Source organism: Gopherus flavomarginatus, chromosome 1 (genome assembly GCF_025201925.1).
Source record: "Gopherus flavomarginatus isolate rGopFla2 chromosome 1, rGopFla2.mat.asm, whole genome shotgun sequence".
In the NCBI taxonomy this organism is placed as follows: domain Eukaryota; kingdom Metazoa; phylum Chordata; order Testudines; family Testudinidae; genus Gopherus; species Gopherus flavomarginatus.
In genome coordinates, this window is record NC_066617.1 from 369542659 (window position 1) to 369561579 (window position 18921).

Below are 18921 nucleotides of genomic sequence, written 5' to 3' on the forward strand. Positions count from 1 at the left end.
TTAATTCAACATAAAATATTGGCATACTAATGTTATTTTTGTTTTGACACTACATATGTTTTGGGCTCCTTTGGGGCTATTTTTAACACCCTTATTTGCCATTATTTGTTTAAAACATCTGCCAACCCTCAGTCAGGATACAAGTACCAGTATTAGGGTTTTGAATGTGAATTTGATTTTCATCTCATAGCTTCAACTCCTGCTGGGGCTTGCAGCTTTTTTTTTTTAAATCAAAATCTGAAATAGATAGCTAAAAAAATATTTCATTTGTTACTTGATGAACAGATCACTGTGTTAATAAAAAATAATCCCTTTGTTTCAATAAATAGATTGGACTATTTTGGGTTCTTTTTCTAGTGACTTTGGGCTATGAATTCATTAGACGTCTAGCAACCAGCCTGGGCCAGAGAAGCAGCTCAGAAGAGTCAGAGCTGGGCTGGAGGCAGAGCAGCAGTGCTGAGGCAGAGCTGTGGGGCTGCAGCAGACAAGAGGCAGGAGCTGAGACAGCAGAGACGCACTGCTCCTATGAGGAGTCAGGGTTGAGCTACAGCATGGAGTTGCGGGGACAGAGCCAGGGTAGTGGATGCCGGACCTGCCACAAATAACATGGCAGCCAAGTTAAATAAGCAGCTGGAGAGATCAAAGTGGGGCCGTGGACAGAGGGCCCAGCACTGGGAGATGCTGCTAGACAGGAGGGCTTTGAAGGCTGGACTCAGAAGCTGGGACATGGACCCAGTGGGAAGGCAGATGCTGGGCACAAGGGTCCTGACATCTAGACCCTGAGGGAGCATGGCCACTGCCAGAGCAGGTGTCTTTCCTGTGGTATCACCACAATGGAGCCAGAGCTGGGAGGGAGACCTGGGACATGTGAGGAAGAGACTGTGAGCTTTTTTAACATCCCAGAAACAGCCATTTGTGGGGTTTCCCATGCCCACAAATGGGTTCCTTGTTTCCCTTAACTTCTCCATTTGTTGCTTGTTTTTCTTTCAACTGCTGTTTAATAAATTGTATATGGTTTTAACGCCATGCAGTGATCAGCGGGTTAGGGAAGTGGCTGGTGCAGAACGACCACCCAGCGTGGGGACACCCTAGCCCCTGTCCTAAGTGATCACGATAGGACTGGGGGTCAACCCCAGGCCAGCTTTTGACAAGGGTGTTCCGGGCGATGGCCCAGAGTGACTTACTGAAGTGAGCATGGTTTGATACCGCCTGCATGACCTGACCTGCCGAGCAAGAGCCACTGGGCTTAAGGAGGCAGGCAGGCAGCCATCCAGGTGAGAGACATGCACCAGCAGACCCCAGCAGCAGCTTGACCAGGCATGCACTCAATCAGGTTACTCTTGCAGTGGGAGCAGGGGTGTCCAGGCCCGGCTGAGCCCTTGGCACCTTCCTGCTATCTAGGTTGTGCTGAGGGTTGTCATGCACTGTCATCCCCTAAGAGACTCACACTTGCCCAGGAAAGGGCTTGCTCTTCCCCTGGCACTCCGGGCAGGTAGGGGAGCTCACTTTGGTTCTGCACAGGTGAGAACCACACTAACCAGGGGTGCTGCAGACTGTTCCCATCCCTAACCTGCAGACAAGTAACACACGGAGGGGAACCACAAGGTCACAGAACCCCCCCACCCTGTTTTCTGACAGGGTTTGGATGCTGCCCTCGACCCTGCATGGTACCTGCAGGGTTTGTCTGCTGAGCCCCCCATTCCACCTGCCCATGGCACTTATTGGAGCTGGGAACTGAGAGAGGCAAACAGCAGCATATGCACCAAGTAGCTGGGAGCTGCAGGGAGGGGCTGCTGGAAGAGGCTGCTGCTTTAGCTCCCCAGGGAGGGATAAGGGAGGAAGAGCTGTATTCCTGTAGGGGAACTGAGGGTAAGCAGGAGGCTGCCAGGAGAGCGGGAGCATGACTCGAGCTGTTGGGAGTGGGACCTTTAAATTCCCCCCCCCACACACACACACTATCAGCAGATAAGGGTTCTCTCTGCTCCCCTGACTCAGAGGCTTCACTCTCTTGGTCCCAGGGGCTGCCTCCCCAAGGTCAGGAGATAAATGGGTGTGAGATCAGCACCTCTATGAGCCTCCCCCACCCATCTGAACAGGAGTGGAAACAGAAGCCACAGTTGTTAGGAGAGAAGCATGCTCACTCCATGCTCTGTGCCTTGTCCTATGGATGTTCCCAGCACAGTAGTTCTGGAGTTTTTATGTCAGATTAACCATTAAGTAAGTTGTGCCTGCCTGCTGCAACTGCCTTAAAACCGATCTCCCTTTCTTTCAATCCCTGATTGCCTATCCCCACCCTCAGGCTTTCTGTTTGTAACTGCTTCTCTTTCCACCAGTTCTACTTCACAGAACACTAAAATTCCCGGGGCAAGGCTTTGTCTAAGCTGTTGGACACTGCGTTGTGCACATTTCTATACTGCATCAAGAATAAATAAACTCCTTCCTTTTCTCCCATCTCTGATTTAATCCCATATCCTGCAAACCTTGTTCATCCTCTGGAAGTCACTGGGGCTCCTGCTGTTAGTGTGAGGACAATGTGGGACTGTGACTTCAAAGTTTCAGGACTTTAAACTAGGAGATAACTCTGGTGGAGATAGGCTCTGCCTTTCTCTCCACAGAGACGTTTCAACCCTGCTGCTCTACTGGCTTATTGATCGGTTTGTCAAAATTCAGTTATTAGTCTTTTTATAACTGATGGGTAATATCAACAACTTATTTTTAAGATTTTTTTGTATTTTTATAATTTTTAGTTTTCACAGTTGTGGGAAGTTATCGAGGGAGATCAGATATTTTTTTAATGACAGTAGAAGTTGTGATTCAAAGAGTTCAGGCTTTAAAGCTGTTAAAACAAATATGTAACACTGTGTGACAAGTATCTTGCCACTTACTGGTTGTTCAGATTTTTTGGTATTTCAGGAAACTTGGAAGGAAACAAAATGTCTCCAGAAGATGCCTGGTATTCAGAACAGGAACAAAAAGCTGAGGTAATGAGTGCAACGAAGGAAGGTGCAGGCACAATGAAAAAATACTTGAAATCTGTCAAGGTAACCCGTGCAGTCATGGTGAAAGGATCACAATGGGTACATCAAAGGAGAAAGGCATAGGTGATCCACAATTGAAAATTCAAGAATCACTGCAAGTGAGTCAGAGAGACCCAAACAAAACAGAAATTCTTTATCCAGACCAGAATAATTCTGATTCTAGTAGAGACAGAGATGAAATTATTTGCATTAGAGGACTTGGTGATGCTATTTCTGATCCTGCATTATGGCCCAATCTAATGCCCAAAATTCAAGATCTCTAGTGACCAACAGGCCACCAAAAGTAAAGGACATGGATTTTCCTCTGGATAAGCAGATTCACCATTTTTATATGATGTTTTTATACAGAAAGCTTGAAAATGGCGAAGATCTTGTGTGGCACTGGCTCCTTTACTCAGATCCCACTGACAAGGTTTTCTGTTTCTGCTGCAAGCTCTTCTACTTCAATCCGAAATCATCCTAGCATTTGAATGGTCAAAGAATTGGGAGCACATGTCTTAGATTCTCGTGTGTCATGAAAAGTCGCATAGTCATTTCAATTGCTTCCAAATATGGGCTGAAGCAGAGCAAAGGATAAAACAGGATAATTGCATTGATGTGGAGCTTCAACGTGTGATTAAACAAGAGACAAAACAGTGGCAGAACATTAAAAGAGACTCATGACAATAACACTTTATCTTTCTAAAAGTAACATGGCTTTCCGAGGCTCTTCGGACAAGATCTACACAGTGAACAATGGGATCTTCTTGGGTTTGGCAGAGTTTCTAGGAAACTACAGCGGAGTAATGAAGGGACATTTGCAGCGCATACTTTCCTGGGAGTTCTTGGATTACTATTATGAAAAAAGAATCGAGAATGAGATAATTGAATTATTGGTGAAGAGAGTCCTGCAAGATATTGTTAAAAGCTTAAGGAGTTCCAAGTACTACTCTGTGATATTGGATTGTACTTCAGATGTGAGCCTTTCTGAAAAGATGTCTTTCACTGTTAGTTTCCTTGACACTTCGGATGGCAAAGTGACAATTCAAAAGCACTTTACCGGTTTTAAAACAGTGTACCAGTCCACAAGGGAAGGACTAGCTGATACTATACTCACTGCTCTGAAGGAATGTGCCATAAATATCCAAGACTGCCGGGGCCAGGATTATGACAATGATGCAAACATGAAAGAGAAAAAACAAGGGTGTAGAGACAAGAATCCTTAATGAAAACCCAAGAGCATTTTTCATTCCATGTGGATGTCGCTTGTTCAATCTTGTGGTAGGGGATGTCGCAACATCTTCAACAGAGTCTACGTCCCCCATTGGCATTCTTCAAAGGATCTACGTTCTGCTCTCTGCCTCTGTTTGTCATTGGAAGATTCTCACAGATCATGCAGCCCCACCCACACTCTGCCTCTTCCCATCCCTGCTGTGCCCTCTACTTAGGCCTGTGTCACTCACCACTTCCCTCTGAGTCACTCCTGTCCTCCCTAGAGAGGTCCCCATAGCTTGAGCACATTCAGTCTCTCCCCTTCTCCACCTCTTTCCCACGTGATCCTGCTATCCACCACTCGCTCTGCCCTCTACCCCTGCCAGCGAGGCCCTCACCTCTGTTTGCTTGCCAATGAAAAACAGCATCACATTTAAAAGTGGCCCTGGCCCCCAAAGTTCCAGCCCCCTTAGCTGAGTTGCTCCAGCATCAGCAGGGACAGCAGCAGACGAAGTCCCATAGCTGGGCCAGGCAGAGGAGCCAGAAATGAGCCAAAGAGCAGAGGGGTGCAAATGCCATAGGTGATTAAGTGGTGCAAAGGAGAGAAAGTGAACTAGGGACACAAGAATATACAAAGTTGTGTCTCAACCTTTCTCATTTACATGGGAATATGACAAGACATTTTCATTTTTAGAGTACAGCAAGCAGGCATATGCTGTATTCTGCTTTCCTGGCAGACAGTTTTCCAGTGGGTTGAGAGACCCTGCATTCACCAAAAAACAGAGTAAGGGACAGAAAAAATACAGGGAAAACTCTTCAGAAACAGATACCATCTGCCATACACAAGCAGTGATCTGAAAGGCGGCATTTTTTCAAACAGTCAAAAGAAATGGGCTCCGTAGTGGCACAGTTGTCAAATTCTCACAAGATGGTGTTACATGAAAACAGAGACTATGCTGCAAGGGTCACCAGTGTACTGCATTAACTGGCAAACCAAGGACATGCATTGCAGGGGCAGGATGAGAAAGAAGCACCAGGAAACTGTCAAAACTTTCTGGAATTACGCATTTGGATTTGAAAGTATGATGAAGCATTTGCAAAATAGAAAACAAAACAAAAAAGGAGAGTGGTTCTTTCAATCTCACAAGCCACTCAACTCAGAATGAGCTTTAAAGAATTGCTGCTGCTATTGTGAAAAGCACAATCATTCAGCACGTTCAGAAGAATGGGTTTCATTCAATCATTCAGCACGTTCAGAAGAATGGGTTTCGTTCTGTCCTTGTTGACACACCTTGCAATTTTAAACAAGAAGAAATCACAGTCTGTGTGAGATACACAGAAAATCTGGAAATATAGGAACGATTACTAGGATTTATTGATTTTTCCGAGTGAGGGGATGCTGGCACCATCTATCACAACAGTAAGCAGTTCTTACAAGCATCAGGGACTGAAAACTTGTCGGTTGTAGCATAGTGTTATGATGGGGCCATTGTCACAGCAGGGTCATGTAAGTGGAGTACAGAAAAAATGTTGTGAGATCACCCCATTGCTATGTATATACACTGTGTGACGGGTTGGATCACAAAAAGCCCCTTGGGAACTGCCAACAGATATGCTGGGACTACCTCTAAGCCGTTTTTCCTGCCAGCGTGGGACTCCAGAACCTTGCCAGACACGCTAGCCTTCTACAAACCCAGACCCAGGTCTGAACAACATCCCCTAAACTGTAGGCTTAACTGAAAACAGCTCAAGATGTGTTCCTGTATCCAACACTCAGATGTCCAACTCCCAACGGGACTTGTTGAGTGGCAGCGGAGGGGCCATGGGGGAAGTGGGGAGTGTGTCCATTTTAATAATAAATAAATAAATAGACACAAATCAGACGTCAAGAATTATAATGTTCAAAATCCAGTTGGAGAACCCTTCAACCTCCCTGGTCACTCAGTTACAGACCTCAAAGTCTCAATACTCCAACAAGTGTCAGAGGGGTAGCCATGTTAGCCTGGATCTGTAAAAAGTGACAGAGTTCTGTGGCACCTTATAGGCTAACAGACGTGTTGGAGCATGAGCTCTTCCAGATGAATACCCACTTTGTCAGACACATGAATATGCCAACAAAAAACTTCAAAAACAGACTCCAATGAGAAACTGCAGAATTGGAATTAATTTGCAAACTGGATAGTGACAGTGACTTTTAGAGGCTAATGGACTGTGTATTACAACTACCTGTGTGGTACACAGAGGTACGCTGCTATGATCAATTGAAAATAGTTTTTGGCCCCGTATCTTATGGCAGCATTCCCCCACACACTGCAGATGGCAGTACATTACACATAGGAAAAAAAAGTCATCATGAATTGCTAATCTGAACAGATTGCTAGACTCAGTTTGCCCCGACAATCTGATCCCCTGGTGTTAGGCTGAACAGTCTGCTAGACTAAGTTTCCCCTGAGAATCTGAGCCCTGGGAATTGGCAAATCATTTCATTCCCATGGGAGGCTCTCAAGCTGTAGTTCAGCAGGATCTATTTTCTGCTTTTCCTGCTGCTCACAAAGCCGAGGGAATTGTCTGGGAGTCCTGGCCAACCTGAAAGTCCTCAAGGGCTATTCAGGGGAATCATAAAGGTTGCTGGACAGCACGCTGAGTGTCAGATATCTGAGGTTCATACGTTGTTTCTCTGGGCTCTGCCTTCCTGTTGCAGCATGGAGATTTCCTCTCTGGGCTGAGTGAGATTTCGGTGAGTTGCCTCTTTCTGCATTAAAGTTAGTGGTAAGGGCTCAGGAAGGGTTTGAGGGTTCAAATTAAGAACCATCTGGGCAGGAATTCACCAGGACAGAGACTTGAACTGTTTAGCATTGTCAGTAACACAAAGGGATTTACCTGATAAAATTGGAACTACAAATGTATTGGAAATAATTTAGACAAAAAATTGTTTTTAAGATCAGTTCTTTGTCTCTTACTATGTCCTTCTATATGTCTCAGTAGCTTTCTTCCTGGGGGGCTGTGTGATTTTTTCCTCCGGTTTGCTCAATTTTTCCAATTGAGTAACTTCTCTGCTCTTTTACAAAGTTCAGCCAAAGCCTCTGCTGCGGGTGTCTGTGTTACCACAGGGCTCACAACAAGAATGGGTCACACACTGGCCAGATTTTCCTCTCACATTCTGCTCCCCTGGGTCACTCCAGATTGACACTGGTCTCCCTGTGTTTTGAAATCCCCATCTTTAACGACCAGTCTCAGAACAACACATAAATGAGGGGTTTCCTTCAGACTGTTTCAGAGCCTCACAGAATAGCGCTGTCTGTAGCAGGTCCTGAAGCCCTGATTTTCACAGCTCAGAGCCAAAAGTTAAACAATAAAGCTGAATTCAATCTTCGTCCCTCTGAGATCAATGGCAAAACTCTGAACGTGACCAGGAGTTCACCTTAAATTCACATGTAGGGACTTAAATAAATGGCCTGATTCACACTGGCCATGAGCCTCTAGTGAGGACAGGTGAGCTAATTTGGAGCAAAAAGAACTGACCGTATGTGACACTCTGTACCTTGAGGGAACACCCTACACCCCCATGTTCATCATATTCATAAGGGAACATCACACTGTAGAGTTGCTGAAATCGGAAACTCACAGGCTTATAGCTTTAAAACAATTAGGATAACATTTTTTTTTCTGGGCGGGAGAAGGGTCTGCTCTTTCCGTGCCCCTGCATCTCTGATTCTGGAGAGCACAAGAACTATCAAAAGGCAGAAAAAATAAAAGCATGTTTCTGACTTGGAGGAAACCAGGCAGTGTTAGAAATCTCGCTGGGGGATGACCAGGAATGCAGTGTGCGTGTGTGCGTGGGGGGGGACATGCAGAATCCAGATCGTAGTGGCACAGAGTTCTGAAACTGGGCAAAATGGGAAATGGACGTCCTCCCTGATGCAGAGACCAAAGAGGTGTAACAAGGCCTCCTGGGGTGAGGGGTGGGTCACACTGTAGTAGACTGTCTCTGATACCTTCCCCCACCCGAACCATCCCTTATCCAGTGGGCAACCCCACCACAACCTCATGGCAATGTCAGCAATTGCCAACATGGAAAAGCAGCCTCAGGGAGGGGTGTCTGGGTTTCTAATGGGCTGCAATATGTTAAAGCTTTCTGTCATTTTGAGGAAGAGTTACTCCTTCTCCACACAGGCTGAGTTGTTGCTGCCGGAGTTCCCTTCCTCCCAGCAAGGCTGTTCAGTCTGATCTCCCACTGTTTCCCAGTGCAGGCAGACACTGAGTTTAGCCTAGTCTGAGGAGATATTTCTGTGGCTGTTGCTGGGGGGTCTGGTTTTGCTCCTAGGTGAGGGGTATCACTGTATGGCAGAGTTAGACATTTTGGGGGTGGGCGATCTACATGGACAAGTGGCCAGCACTGGGGGCTGCGGGGCAGGGAGCACCATGGACATGAACAGGTGGGCAATGCTGCTGAAATTATTTTTTTTCTTTGTGATTATTGGTCCAAGGCTAGCGCTGGGATCTTTCCTGGCCCCAAGTATGTTTGTGTGGGTCTCATGGTCCCTTTGCCCTGACAAGCCACAGAACTGCAGCCTGGGTGTCACAACCTTTTCTCACCAGTAACTGCACACCGCACCATAATAACTCTAGCTCAGGAATCAATCCATGCAACAAACCTCGATGCCAACTCTGCCCACATATCTACACCAGCGACACCATGACAGGACCTAAACAGATCAGCCACACTATCACTGGTTCATTCACCTGCACATCCACCAATGTAATATACGCCATCATATGCCAGCAATGCCCCTCTGCTATGTACATCGGCCAAACTGGACAGTCTCTATGGAAAAGGATAAATGGACACAAATCAGACATTAGGAATGGCAATATACAAAAACCTGTAGGAGAGCACTTCAACCTCCCTGGCCACACTATAGCAGACCTTAAGGTGGCCATCCTGCAGCAAAAAAACTTCAGGACCAGACTTCAAAGAGAAACTGCTGAGCTTCAGTTCATCTGCAAATTTGACACCATCAGCTCAGGATTGAACAAAGACTGTGAATGGCTTGCCAACTACAGAACCAGTTTCTCCTCTCTTGGTTTTCACACCTCAACTGCTAGAACAGGGCCTCATCCTCCCTGACTGAACTGACCTCGTTATCTCTAGCTTGCTTGCTAGCATATATACACCTGCCCCTGGCAATTTCCAGTACATGCATCTGAGGAAGTGGGTATTCACCCACGAAAGCTCATGCTCCAAAACGTCTGTTAGTCTATAAGGTGCCACAGGATTCTTTTCTGCTTTTACAGATCCAGACTAACACGGCTACCCCTCTGATACTTAACCTTTACTCAGTTTAGTTTCCAATTGTTTTTGTTACGTAATTTCAGGCATTTCACTGGTGGAAAGAACCACTGATCTTTGACGCTGCACCCATATTCTTCACAATATTTTATTATGATATCATTATAGTGTAATTCTGATAGTTTTTAGGCAAGATTGTCATATAAGATGTCATCGGAAAATTTATGATTTTCTGAACATGATTATCCCATTTCTATACCTGGCCTCCCATGGACCTGGATGGGAGGAGCCCCTCCGTGAGCCAAGATGGGCAGAGCCAGGCCATGCTCACCCCTCTCACCAAAAGTCAGTGAGTGGGACAGGCAGTATAAAAGGTGGGGCTGGAAGCTCGCGAGCTGGGACACTGAGTATCTGAGAACTCATATTCTGATCACAAAGGAGTTGCCAGGGCTACCACAGTTGCCAGGACCACCACAGGCCTTCTACCCTGGCGACCTGGACAAACCTCTACAGCATCAGGCGCACCCCAGGGTGGGGGAGTTATGAAGTGGTGCAGGGGGAACTGACCCTAGTCTGGCTGTGGCACCGCCTGCATTTACATCAGTGTGTTGTGGTCAGGATCCCTGCTGACCCAGTGGCAAATCCCCACTGCCACTCTTAGGGCCCTGGGATGGGGTACAGTGGATTGGGTGGGCCTGCACCACCACTGCCACTGGGGTAGCAGTCTCCCCTCTCTAAGACAAGGAGCCAGTGTTTGTCGGCCATCCACCAGAGCTAGGATGCCTAAACCCCTTGCTCCTCGGTCCTGATCAGAGGCCCGAGCCATAGGCCTTTGTTGTCCTGCCCTGATTAAGGGCCGGCATTCCCTGTGTTGCTGCTCAGCCCTGGACATGGGCCTGAGATATAGACTCATTGCCCCATCCTGCCTGAGGGCCTGAGTTACCTAACTTCCTTTGCAGCTCAGCCCTGACCTCAGGCCAGACCCTTTGACTCCTGTGGCCTCGCTCTGCCTGAGGGCCTGGACTATTTAACAGTGTTTATTGCTGGCCCCCTTGACTACAGGCCTGAGCTAGAGACTCGCTGCACTGCTAATTCCCCACAACAGGTGATGCCCAGAGACAGTGAGGAGGACTGGTCTTCCACGGACTCGGAGGAGGAGGAACCTGACCACTACAACTACGTATCTCTAGTTACACCTGCGTAACACCCAATAGGCAAGATGCTTTCAATCCAGATAGCTGGTTGGGAAGGGCCTATTCAAGGCGATGAGCCATTGGGGAAAAAAAAAGGCTGTGGGAGAAAATGATCTCCATCCTGGTGAGGCTTCCTGAGAACACTCCAGACAGCCTATACGTAAGGCTAAGATTTAGTCATGGGCTTTTTTAGTAAAAGTCATGGACAGGTCATGGGCAATAAGCCAAAATTTGCAGCCCTGTGATCTGTCCATGGCTTGTACTAGATGCCCCTGACTAAATCTTTGGTGTTCTGGGGGGCTCCAGGGGCACAGCTGCTACTCTGGAGAGGGGCCTCTGAGGTGCCCGCTGGTGCTCGGAGGGTGGTGTGGCCTGGACCACAGCAGCCACTCCTGGCAGGGGGCAGCCTGGGACCTCCTCACTGCTTTTGGTGGGTGCTGGCGCAGGATGACCACTGTTGCCAAGGGAACGGGATGATGTACTTGGCCTCGGTGCTACCTGAGCTGCTCTGGTGGCCCTGGGGTCAGTCACGCCTGCTGGCATCAGAATTCATGGATGTCCCAGAAAATCAAGGAATCTGTGAATTCTGTGAAATCTGTGACAGACTTATAAGTAATGGATGCTATAACACTACAAGGGCATATGACCAGGCCACATAACTCTGGATTCCATCTTGGAGAGCCTGTACTTTTCTAACAAACTGGTCTCGGAACCAAGTTTTGAAACAAAGGGTTCCCGCCATAATCTAAAGCTAGCCTGTGTATGGAAACCTGAGAAACCCAAGCTGCAAAGCACATGGAGCTTGTGCCTTGGCATTCTTCCACATTGCATATATCATCAATCAGGGTGATAAACTGCTAAGTCATAGTAACACAGTGGTAGCTGTGTTAGTCTGTATCCACAAACCAGAAAGGAGTCCAGCTGCATCTGAGGAAGTGGGGTTTTTTTCTCACAAAAGCTTATGCCCAAATAAATCTGGAAGTCTTTAAGGTGCCACTAGACTCCTTGTTGCTTTCGCTAATTCATAGTCAATCTAACTAGTGTGTTAGATTGGTTTTCACTTTTTTTATTTGCTAGGTAATCTACTTTGACCTGTTTGCTATCTCTTATAATTACCTAAAAACAGGGCTGTTAAGTGATTAAAAAAAATAATAGTTATTGATCGCGCGATTAAAAAAAAATATCAAGGTTAATTGCACTGTTAAAGAATAATTGAATTCCATTTATTTAAATATTTTGGATGTTTTCTAGATTTTAAAATATATTGATTTCAATTACAAGACAGAATATGAAGTGTTCACTTCGTACTTGGTATTTATTTTTGATTACACTTATTTGCACTGTAAAAAAAAACAACAAAGAAATAGTATTTTTCAATTCACCTAGTACAGGTACTGTAGTGCAATCTCTTTATCATGAAACTGAAATTTACAAATGTAGAATTATGTACAAAAAATGCATTCAAAAATAAAACAATGTAAAACTTTAGCACCTACAAGTCCATTCAGTCCTATATCTTGTTCAGTCAATCGTTCAGGCGAAGAAGTTTGTTTACATTTGCAGGATATAGTGCTGCCCACTTCTTGTTTACGTTACCTGCAAGTAAGAACAGGCATTCTCACGGCACTGTTGTAGTCAGAATCACAAGATATTTAAGTGCTATATGCGCTAAAGATTCACATGTCCTTTCATGCTTCCACATTAGAGTGTTGATCTTTTAAGAGTTTTGATACTATGCTCCACACCTCTTCCCTCTCAGATTTTGGAAGGCACGTCATATTCTTAAACCTTGGGTTGAGTGCTGTAGCTATCTTAAGAAATCTCACATTGGTGCCTTCTTTGCATTTTCTCATATCTGCAATGAAAGCATTCTTAAAATGAACAATATGTGCTAGGTTATCATCCAAGACTGCTATAACATGGAATATGTTCCAGAATGCAGATAAAACAGAGAAGGGGATGTACAATTCTCCCCCAAAGAGTTCAGTCACAAATTTAATTAACAGTTTTTTTAACGAGCGTCATCAGCATGGAAGATATCCTCTGAAATGGTAGCTGAAGCATGAGGGGACATACAAACATTTAGCATATCTAGCACGTAAATACCTTGCAATGCTGGCTACAAAAGTGCCATGCAAATACCTATTCTCACTTCCAGGTGAAATTGTAAACAAGAAGACGGCAGCATTCTCTCCTGTAAATGTAAACAAACCTGTTTGTCTTAGCAATTGGCTGAACAAGAAGTAGGACTGAGTGGACTTGCAGGCTCTGAAGTTTTACATTGTTTGGTTTCTGAATGCAGTTATGTAACAAAATTCTATTACTTTTGTTTATCATTTTTACAGTGCAAATATTTGTAATAAAATAATATACACTTAGATTTCAATTTCGATACCAAATACAATATATATGAATGTGTAGAAAAACATCTGAAATATTTTATACATTTCAATTGGTATTCTACTGTTTAGTAGTATGATTAAAACTACAATTAATCATGATTAATTTTTTGAACTAATCGCATGAGTTAACTGTAATTAATTGACAGCCCTAGTTAAATCTATCTTTTTTAGTCAATAAATTTGTTTTATGTTTTCACTCAAGTCCAATATGCCTTTAACTGAAGTGTCTGTGGGAAAAATCTCAGGTTGGCTACTACGTGTGTGCATTGTCCTCCACTCATTGAAAGAGAGGAGAACCAGGTAACAAATTCATATTGGTTGGAGTTTGGACCAGGGCAGGATGGTACAGACCTGGGGTCTTGCACTGGGGAGATGATGGTTATTTTGGCTCTAGACTTTCTATTGTTGGTTCATGCAATGGCTGGTCAGAGAGCCTTCATGTAACAGCGGCTGGGAGTGTCCATTCCTGTGTGAATGATAGTGGAGGTGTAGGACCCAGAGCTGGTCTGCAGCATGTCACAGCAGCACATTGAGAGAGGAAGCCCAGGCTAGTGAGTCATAGCACTCAGTGGAACCTCAATTTCAGGTATCCAGGTATCACTGTGGGGGGAACCCATCACAGTTTGCTCCTCAGCTGCTTAAATTGACCAAAACACTCTGACCCCCTATCCATACTCTCCTTCCCCATCCCAGGCTGTCCCGGTTCCAGCAGCACACTGGACACCAGTGTCTTCTCCAAGCTCCCCAGTGATCCCGGACTCCTGCATCCTCTGAGATGACAATTCTTCCTCTGCAGGGGGTGAGGTGCCTCCCATCACACCTGCTCCCTTGGCTGAGGGGTAATCAGTGACTTTGACTCACTAGTGAGAAATCTCACACACAAGTGACATCTAAGTTCATTTGCCATCATGCTGCCCATTCACCTGGCTTGGATAGCTCCCTCTGAGGGCTTCTCTGGACTTAACTATGACCTACATAATCTGGTGCCATGTGTAAATGTTGCCATCTCACTGCTCAACCCCCTTTCTTGATTGTTAATAAGTATAAAATAATTACTGTACTATTTTTTATAAAGTGTGTAAACCCCACTCACCCCCAGCTGTGCTTCTCTCTCTTCACAGGCACCTTGAGAATTTCTGAGTCTGATGGACGTATCAACCACCTCATGGCAGCTTTGAACCTCACCCCCTCTGGTCCTTCAGCATTTATTCTAATGGGCATTCCTGACCTGGAAGCTGCCCATGTCTGGATTTCCATCCCTTTAGCTACATTCTACATTATTGGCCTGTTGGGAAATATCATGGTTCTGTGTGTTGTAGGGAATGAGAAGACCCAGCATAAGTCAATGTACCTGCTGCTATGTATGCTGGCACTCACAGATATTAGCATGTCTACCTGTGTCATGCCGAAGACACTGTTGATATTTTGATTCAATGTGAAAGATATTATAGTGGCTGGCTGCCTCACCCAAATGTTCTTTTTTCAAGCGATTTCTATCATGCACTCAGGTATCCTTGTCACAATGGCCTTTGATTGCTATGTTGCAATATGTAACCCTCTGAAATACACTACCATCCTCACCAATGCACGAATAGCTAAGCTAGGGCTTGTGGGTTTGATAAGAGCTGTTCTTTTCATGCTTCCCCCACCCTTGCTCCTGAGCAGGCAGCCGTTCTGTGCCAACCACATTGTCCCCCACACATACTGTGACCATATGGCTGTGGCAAAGATGTCGTGTGGGGCATCACAGTAAACAGGATGTACGGCTTGGTGTTGGCATTTGTAGTCATTGGGTTAGACCTGACGTTCATAGCCCTGTCCTATGGTCTGATTATCAGGGCCCTCCTCAGAATCTCCTCCAAGAAAAGCCCACCAGAAAGCCTTCAGCACCTGCACAGCCCACATCTTTGTGATACTGATGTCTTATCCTCCTGGCCTTTTCTCCATTCTGACACACCGGTTCAGTCAGGGCATCGCTCCCCACATTCACATCATCATGGCCAACCTCTATTTCATCACTCCCCTCATGCTCAACCCAATCGTTTATGGGGTTTATACCAAAGAACTTAGTGACAAAGTGGGTAAATACATCTGCAGAATGTGATTGCCTGGGGCCACTGATTTCAAACCTGTGTGACAAGAGGGAGAAAGTACATCTCCTCATTTATCAAGGGTGCTCTGTCACAGTTTGGTTGAGCTCAGCATTGTGGACATTCACAGTCTGAGAAGTTCCTCACACCTAAACTCTTATCACTCCATCTCCAAGCACTGTTCTCTCCATTGCTGAGCTCCTCCTCTCTCACCATCACCTTTCATTGTCACCCATCAGCCACCAACACCACACACCTTGTCACTCAGCTTTTCCATAACTCCTAGACTACTAGAATATAATACAGCTTTCTGATGTAAGGTGGCTTTCCATTAGTCCCTGTGTTAGCCGAACTAAAGCTACGCTTTATGAAAGCCAAAGATAAAGAAAGCAACTACAATGCTGAACTTCTTTATCATATGTACAGTGATTTAGTGAATAAAATTTACCTGATTTTTCTACATCCAGTCTTTCAGAAAGCCTGGAGTATAAACTAAATGTTTCTGTTGGAAAGTGCTAACACAGGAAAGCTGCTGCAGGAAATGAGGCCATTCTACAAGAGCTTATTGGTGAGAGTTGTATAACTGTGTGTTTTTTAGAACTGGACTGTGTTACCTTGGTATTGAGGGCTGTGTACCCCAGAATGTGATCAAGTCAATTGCAAACATATGAAGCGCACTCAGCCACTATGAAATCATAAAAGAGAACTTAGAATCATAGAATCATAGACTATTAGGGTTGGAAGAGGAGGTCATATAGCCCCCCCTAGTCCAATATCACATCGTTTAGGGTTAATTAGAAAGCAGGCTTTTAGATGCAAAGTCAAATTCTCGCTGGCAGTTTCCGCTAATCTAAATGGAAGGAGTGGACAGACAAGTAAATAACGAAGAGTGAAAGAAGATAAGTACATGAAAATGTTGAGTCTAAATGCCTGTGATAGTAGAAATTTATTCAAAATTACAAGAAGTGATGATTCAGTGGGGTTCATTATTACCTATATGTTTTGGAGAAGTTATAAAAGATTACCTAAGACAGTGTACTTTGGAGCAGTTCTCTGAAGCAATCTTGTGAAAAATTTTCCGGACACCCTGTCTCCCTGACAGGTGAGAAACTGACCACCTGCTGTTAATTACTCAATACTATTCCAGATATTAGGTAAATATCTCGGATGTTCTAAACTTATTGCTTTTGTCTCTGTGTGCTTCAATCTAATAAACTGCAGTGTTAGACAAAAGCATACTTACTTGCATCTAATCCTTCATCAGACAGAATTTCTGTGTTCCCATTTATTTCTTCCTGATACAGTCTGGAGTGAAATAGTTAGGTTACCCCTCCTGGGAGTTCTGAAAAAACCCGAGTAACAGACTGCTGTGGTAAACTACGACAACGAGTTGGAAACAAATAACTTACCACTTTTCACAGATGATTTTGAAGTTGCCTTCAGCTGGAACTTTCAAAATACACACTAACCATTCCCGTTGTCCAAGATGTCAAAAGTAGGTGCGGAGATTTAATCTTAGAGTTTGTGAAACAGATGAAACAGAGATTGTCATCAAATATACAAATCCCTCAACAATCTAGACTGGCTGACATCTCATCTTTTCCATCGTTTTGTGGAGACTTGGAGCAGCAGTAGGGAGGTTTGCCTTTGGTTCACCAGCCTCGTACTCAGAACAACCCCGTAGAGCAGTTTTGGATTGAAGAAATCGAACACATGGATACTGCTGGGAACAAAGATTTTTGTGAACTTGGCTTTTTTGCTCTTTCACTGCTATTGCTACCTTTTAGCAACACTGCATTTGAAAGACTGTTTTTCAGATGAACTTGGTAAAAAAACAACAACTGTGCAATAAGATGCAAGAGGAACTGTGAGAAAACATTCTTCATATTAGGACATATATTCAATGATACCAAATTTTTTGTGAGGAGTTTGCACCAGTGAGACAAATGATCGCATTGGTCAGTGCTGATATGTATGACCAGCAGCAGAGGCATTCTACTTGTAAGGAAGACAGCAAGGATGAAATATTGCCTTTTGGAGACTAACAGTAACAACTAATTCAACAAAAATGTGAACATTGTCTACCATAATTGAATACAATTAGAAAAATAATATATTGTCATGTTATGTGGGCTTGTTTACACTACATATATTTTGGATCCTTTTAACACCATCATTTGCCGTTTTTTTTTTGAAACCCTGCCAATCCTCAATTGGTATACAAGTACCACCGTACTAGGGGTTTGATTTTGAATTTGATGTCATCTCACCGCTTTGTTGGCTAATGTGGACAACTCCTACCTGGGCTTGTAGCTTTTCAAAACAATAAAATCATGTACTAGGTGTCTAACAAAAAGCTTTCATTTGTTACTTATGTATAGACCATTTTGTTAATTTAGAAAAACCCCTTTGGTTCGGGAATAGATTGGGCTACTTCTAAGTTTGTTTTTAAGTGATTGTGGGTGTATTAAAGCAGTAGATTCTGACAAACCTGAGCAGCACCTCAAGCTGAACTGGAGCAGAGCAGCAGCAGCCAGAAACACAAGGGCCAGAGAAGCAGCCCAGAAGGGCACAGCTGTGTGAGAACCAGAGAAGCAGCACTGAGCCAGCTAGCAGCCACAAGTTGGGTCAGAGGCTTAGCAGCAGTGCTGAGGGCAGAGCTGGGAGCTGCAGTGGAGCAGACCAGAACTGTGAGCTGGTCAGCAAGATCAGCTGCTCCAGCAGAGAGCCAGGGCTGAGCTACAGCGGGGATCATGGGGGGGTCAGAGCCGAATAGTGGATGCCAGATGTGCCACAAGTAAAAATAGCAGCTGAGCACAATGAGCTACTGGGAGAGCAAGGAGGCCCCATGAGCACAAGGATCAGCACTGGGAGACATCATCTGACAAGAGGGTCTTGTAGGTTGGACTCAAAATGGGGGACATGAATCTGATGGGAGGGCAGATGCTGGGGAGAAAGGTTCAGAGCAGCCAGTGCCTGGGCAGGAGGCCTGGGACATGTGAACTTTCCTTACATCCCAGAGACAGCTGTTTGTGTGTCCTTGTGCCCACAGAGCAGGGTCCCTTGTTTCCTTGAACCTTTCCCATTTTTTCCTTATTTTTCTTACAGTTGCTGTTTAATAAATTATATTTGTTTTGAACTTAATGCACTACTGACTGGATCAGTGATGTGTCCAGTGTGAAGAGAGCACCCCAGAGTGGGGACACCCTAGCCCCTGTCCTATGTGATCATGATGAGAATGGGGGTTCAGCCTCCCAGGATCCTGGGCCCAGTCTTTGTCACCATACGAGGACTCTGCCACACTGGAGAATGGAAGGGGAGTCCTTGAGGAGGGCTTTCCTGTGTATAAGGGAGGGGAATGGGAACTCAGACCCTTTCCTTAGTCCTTCTACTCATGGGTAATGAAGAAGCCAGGAAAGTTCCCCATATATTTCATATTGACCTGACTTTATGGGCATATATTACGACTTGTCATTGATCTGACCAGAATATTTTGATTCTTGTCCCAATTCAGGCTAAAGGTTGAGAACCCAAGCTAATGGTAAAGTTTGTTAATGTGCCTGGGGATGGAGCGGAATCCCCAGAGACATCTCCATGAGCTCTCCTGGGGTTTCTGAAAATCTTTCAGAGGTTTCTGGGAGAGGTCTGACTTGTTTCATCCTCCCTGATAGACACTTTACCACACCAAGCTCGTAGCAAGTAGTCTGGAATCATTGC

General features: G+C 45.0%; 1 pseudogene; it reads left to right on the forward strand.

Moving 5' to 3' along the window:
* Positions 1-14279: 14279 nt before the first annotated feature.
* On the forward strand, positions 14280-15218 carry LOC127057757 (olfactory receptor 52P1-like; annotated as a pseudogene).
* The last annotated feature ends 3703 nt before the right edge of the window (positions 15219-18921 follow it).